Genomic DNA, 6,213 nt, shown 5'->3' on the forward strand with positions numbered 1-6,213 from the left:
AACTTTTACGTTGCGACCTGCTATTGAAAAAGAAAGTGCAAAACTTACTGGTCCAAACTTTTTAGATTAGTATAGAAACTTACGCATTATTCTCAAGCAAGAGAAAAAAAATACGTTCTAGAGAAACTCATTCCTGAAAAACCAAAGACAAATGCAACAGGTGTAGTTACTGTTGAGAAACAAGCAATTTATGATAAGCATGTGAATGATAACCTTGATGTCACTTGTCTCATGCTCACGATAATGAATTATGAGCTTTAGAAGCAGCTTGAGAAATTAAGTGCTTATGACATAATTGTGCAACTTCGTGAACTTTTTCAAGTTCAAGCTCGCACTAAGAGATATGAAACATCAAAGGCATTATATCAATGCAAACTGGCAGAAGGAAACCCTGTTAGTCCTCATGTACTCAAGATGATGGGGTACATTGAGAATCTAAACCGTTTGGGCTATCACCTCAGTAAAGAGTTGGCTACTAACATTATTCTCTAGTCTTTGCCTTCAAGTTACCATCAATTCATTCTGAATTTTAACATGAATGGGCTGGAGAAGTCAATGAAATAATTACATGGAGTGCTAAAGACAGTCGAACAAAACTTGAGGAAACTTAATGATGTCCTGTTGGTTAAGAAGGAAACGAACTTAAAAAAGAAAGGCAAAGGAAAAGACAAAGGCAAAGGCAAATGAAAAGACAAAGGCGAAGTTCAGGTTGGAAACTTGAACAAAGGAAAGTCTGTAGTCAGTACTAGTGCCGTCAAGTGGCAGTGTTTCTATTGTAATGAGATCGGTCATTGAAAGAGAGACTTCAAGAAGTCTAAGGAAGATAATAAGAAGGGAAGTGGGACTTCGCTTCAGGTATTTTTGTTATAGAAATTAAGATTTCTACTTATCAAACTGATTCATGGGTATTAGATACCGGTTCAGGAGCTCATATTTGTTCAAATATGCAGGTGCTCGCAAATAGTAGAGGTACAACTATGTGTCGGCAATGGAGCACATGTTGCTGTTTTGGCCATAGGCACTGTATCATTAGCTTTGTCTTTCGGGGTGATCTTAGAATTAAATAATTACTATTATGTACCTGCCATAAGTAGAAACATTATCTCTATTTCATGTTTGGATATGTTTGGATTTGAATTTAAATTTAAGAACAATGGCTGTTGCTTTTATTTAAATGATATGTATTATGGCAAAACTTCGTTACATAATGGACTTTATATTCTAGATCTTGATGTTCCTATCTATAACATAGAAACCAAAAGACTCAAATCAAATGATTTGTATCCCACTCTATTATGGCATTGTCATTTAGGACATATAAGTGAGAAACACATAAAGAAACTTCATAAAGAAGGACTTCTAAATTCATTTGATTTAGAATCACTTGAAACATGCGAAGCTTGTTTGTTGGGAAAAATGACTAAAACACCTTTCACTAGGATAAATGAAAGGGCGAATGACCTATTGGTACTTATACATTTCGATGTATGTGGACCGTTTAGTTTAGTCGCAAGAGGTGGTTTTTAGTACTTTATCACATTTACTGATGATTTTAGTAGATTTGGTTATGTCTATTTAATGAGACATAAATCAGAAGCATTTGATAAATTCAAGGAATTTCAGAATGAAGTAGAAAATTAACTTGGCAAGACAATTAAAGCTCTTCGATCAGACCGAGAAGGTGAATATTTGAGTCAGGAATTTGCTGATCATTTGAAGCAATTTGGAATTGTTTCACAACTTACTCCTCCAGGAATACCTCAATGGAATGGAGTGTTTGAAAAGAGGAATAAAACTTTGTTGGACATGGTTCGTTCTATGATGAGTCAAGTTGATCTTCCATTATCATTTTGGAGATATGCTCTAGAGACGACAACTTTCACACTTAATAGGGTTCCAACAAAGACAGTTGAGAAGACATCATTTGAGATATGGACTAGGAAACGTCCTAGTATGTCTTTTCTTAAGATTTGGGGTTGTGAGATTTATGTAAAACGACATGTCTAATAAGCTCACACCTAAATCAGATAAGTGTTTCTTTGTTGGATATCCGAAACAAACCAAAGATTTTTTTCTTCTATAACATGGCAGAGAACAAAGTATTTGTTGCTCGGAATGGTGTCTTCATGGAGAAATAATTTCTCTCCAAAGGAGTTAGTGGAGTAATGTGCATCTCGAAGAAAATTTAAGATACTCAAGAAAATACTCCTACTACTCATCAGGAACCACAAGACATTGTGGAACCTATATAAGAGACATTACCATTACGAAGGTCAAATAGGGAACGTCGCATACCTTAGAGGTATTTGTTGCTCATATCAGAACAATGCGACATATTGTTGTTGGACAACGATGAGCCTATGACATTTCGTGAAGCAATGGTGAGCCCGAACTCTAATAAGTGGCTTGAGTCTATGAAATCTAAAATACGTCCATGGAAGACAATCAAGTTTGGAGCTTGGTTGATTTACCTAATGGTGTAAGAACCATTGAGTGTAAATTGATTTTTAAGAAGAAAATTGACATGAATGGGAATGTTCACATTCACAAAGCACGTTTGGTGGCAAAAGCTTGCAAGCAAATTCATATTATAGACTATGATGAAAATTTTTCACTAGTTGCAATGCTTAAGTCTAATTAGGATACTTCTAGTAATTGTCGTATATTTTAATTATGAAATTTGACAAATAGATGTCAAAACCGCTTTTCTTAATGGAAACTTGAACGAGGATGTACACAACCTAAAGGTTTTGTCGATCCAAATAATACTAGGAAAGTATGCAAAATCCAAAAATCTATTTATGGATTGAAACAAGCATCTCGGAGTTGGAATATTCGTTTTGATGAAGTGGTCAAGGAATTTGGATTCATCAAGAACGAAGAAGAACCTTATGTTTATAAAAAGACTAGTGAGAGCGCACTTGTTTTCTGGTTTTGTATGTGGATGATATTCTATTGATTGGAAATGATATTCCATTGCTTCAATCAGTAAAGTCTTCGTTGAAAAGTAGTTTTTCAATGAAAGATTTAGGTGAAGCAAATTACATATTGGGAATAAGGATCTATAGGAATAGATCAAAAAGGGTAATTGGATTGAGCCAAAGTACACACATTGACAAGTTGTTGAAAAGATTCAACATGCAAGATTCAAAGAGAGGTTCTTTATCTATGTCAAGTGGCATAAGTCTCTGCAAGAATCAATGTCCTTCGACACAAGATGAGCGAGACAGCATGAGTAAGATTCCATATGCTTCAGCAATTGGATCTATCATGTATGCTATGATTTGTACTCGTCCTGATGTTTCATATGCTTGAGTGTCACAAGCAGATACCAGTCAGATCCAGGTGAGGGTCATTGGATAGCAGTGAAGAATATCTTTAAGTACTTGAGAAAGACTAATGATGCATTTCTTGTTTATGGAGGTGAGGAAGAGCTTGTTGTATCTAGTTACACAGATGCAAGCTTCCAAACCGACAAAGATGATTAGATTACAATCTGGATTTGTATTTTGCCTTAATGGAGGAGCTGTTAGTTGGAAGAGTTCCAAGCAGGAGACAGTAGCCGATTCTACAACAGAAGCTGAGTATATTGCTGCTTTAGAAGCAGCAAAAGAGGCTGTTTGGATAAGAAAGTTTATTGCTGAACTTGGTGTGATTAAAAGCATTATAAATCCAGTGAATCTCTATTGTGATAATAATGGAGCAATCACACAGGCTAAGGAGCCAAGATCACACCAAAAGTCCAAACACATACTTTGACGTTTTCATCTTTTTCAAGATATTGTGAATAGAGGTGATGTTAAAATATGCAAGATAGCAACAGATGCAAATGTGGCAGATCCTTTGACTAAACCTCTCTCGCAAGTTAAGCATGATATGCATATTAGAGCTATATGTATTAGATACATGAGTGATTGGCTCTAGTGATTATTGTTATGCTGCAGAGGTTGACAATTTAGATGTTTGTTTGTATGTTTATGTTTTATGAATAAAACATTGTAATGTTCCTTGAATAATTTATTGCTTATTATTTATTATCAATTCGATGAATTGGATCGTAAAACTTTATAATGGAATGCAATATTATTCTAAACAGTCCCTAGTCTTTATTGTTAGTCGGGACACTAATAATTTATGGACTAGTATGTGGATTGATTATGGATGATCATGTTTTACAGATCATTGATATGGAATATCCAATGCAATCACATGGATACATGTTTGATAAACATGGTATTGGACATACCCGCTAAAAAATACTGTATGGATTATTATGTGTCATCAGTTTATTTTATACAATATTTTGTTGAATCATTTGACCTGACATTGTCATTAATTTTTTCAATGAGGATTGTATACTTTGATGCTATTAAACATTATATGAACCTATTGGTCACACACAAGAACAAGGTAGAAAACAAATTTAAATTCATATATTGATTTCTGGCAAATGTATTAGATACATAAAATATTTGGCTTTAGTACAAGTGGAAGACTGTTAGAAATGTACTGAAGGCCAGAATATGTTGGGCCATATTAATAATCAATATTGGATCAACTCTTTATTGGGTTGGGCTCGAATTTCTGTCATGATCTGATCTGATCTGATCAGGATAAGATCTTCTGAAGAGGCTCAGCGAACTGGTGCCATTGAATAGGCTCAAACGAACTGATGCGTTCTGTTATAAATATGTAACATCAGTTCATTTTTTTGGTTAGCCATTCTATTCAATACATTTCAGAAGACGGAAAGAGAGAAAGAGAGAGAGACGGGGCTGTCAGTTCGGTACTAGCATACTGAATTACAGTAGTTTGTCGACTTGTTTGTGTGGATACTGATAGAGACGCATCTGCTGTGTTGGTGCGTATATCTGACGCGATAAAGGAGAAGAAGAGGACAACTGCTGGAGCAACTAGATGAAGATTTCCGCTGCGCGTCTAATGGTAAACTCTATATTAATCTTGGAATTAATTTTATGCATGGATTTTGGTTTTCGGATAGTGAACAAATCTTGAACTGATTCGAATTGTTGCACTATAACCTACCCGAATTCCCTACACCAATATCATTGAATCTGAGCAACATGTTCTCAAGATGGTTGGTCATATTAAACGTGTGGCAACCAAGTAAGAAATTAAAATTTAAGGCTAAATTAGACTTACTTATGCGTGATTGCACAATTGAGGGTTCATTGTGGTGAATGTCAAATGGGTTGCTGAAGGGTTAAATTGGCTTAATTGTAAAATTGCAATTATTTTTGAATCTCTTGTATTAAATACAATATACCTTATACGGTCTTCGAAATATGACATTCTGGTAAAAAAAGAAGAAGTTAATTTGTTCTTAATTTTCAAGTGTAGCTTTGATAAAGCAAACTGTACTTCTTCAAAGTCATTTCATGGGTCTGACATGGAAGAAGGCTTGAAGGTAAGGTTACTATGTGCACACAAACCATACATATTATATGTTTTCTTCATATCATTTTGTGATTAAAACATACATAATGTGCTTGTACTAACATACATATTAATTTATGAGGTCAAGTTAATTTGTGATGAAAACATACACTTACTGGTTCATGACATGTTTCTTTCTCAGGTGCATGATATATTTCTCTCATGCCAATTGACTACTGGTATACGGCTGTGAGTGCAACTGGTATATAGCTTTGTGCCACTCCATTCAGAAATATCTCAAGTAGGCTGTAGCAAGCGTTGCGGGCAATTTCTGGTCTAGAGTTTTGATTCTTGTTTCTCATGTAAGGGGTCATACTGATGGGTTCTGTTTTGCTTGAGATATGGGGCTGCTTTGTTCTTTTGGTTTCAAGAGATGTTTTTATCATGATGTAATGTATCAAATTTTTATGTTGAATGATATGCCCACGACCAATTTGCCAAAAAAAGAAAAAAAAAAACTAAGATAGCTCAATTTTCTGCAATATATTGTAGGGACATATTTTTAACTGTATGTTGTATTCTTTGTGATGTATTGCTTAGAAAGCTTGTAATTTTCTATATTTTCTGTATGAAAGCACTCCCATTTGTATTATGAAGAATTGTTAGCTTAATGGCAGAATTGTTATATTTGCAGTTTAATTATTGAAGGAGAATTTGTCAGTGACTGTGACTCTTATTCATAAACCTTTTGGCTTACAAAGAGCCCTTGAAAACTTGTCAGTGACTGTAAAGGAGAATTTTTGTAGAAAAGACCTA

At 34.7% G+C, this 6,213-nt stretch overlaps 1 long non-coding RNA gene across 1 annotated transcript; it reads left to right on the top strand.

The window, feature by feature from the left end:
- The first annotated feature begins 5,060 nt into the window (after nt 1–5,060).
- LOC144553450 (uncharacterized) lies at nt 5,061–5,672 on the top strand. The gene is made up of 3 exons (XR_013511376.1): nt 5,061–5,127; nt 5,362–5,428; nt 5,600–5,672. It is a non-coding gene; the product is annotated as an uncharacterized LOC144553450 (long non-coding RNA).
- The last annotated feature ends 541 nt before the right edge of the window (nt 5,673–6,213 follow it).

Source organism: Carex rostrata, chromosome 4, assembly GCF_964058835.1.
Source record: "Carex rostrata chromosome 4, lpCarRost1.2, whole genome shotgun sequence".
NCBI classification, from domain to species: Eukaryota; Viridiplantae; Streptophyta; class Magnoliopsida; order Poales; family Cyperaceae; genus Carex; species Carex rostrata.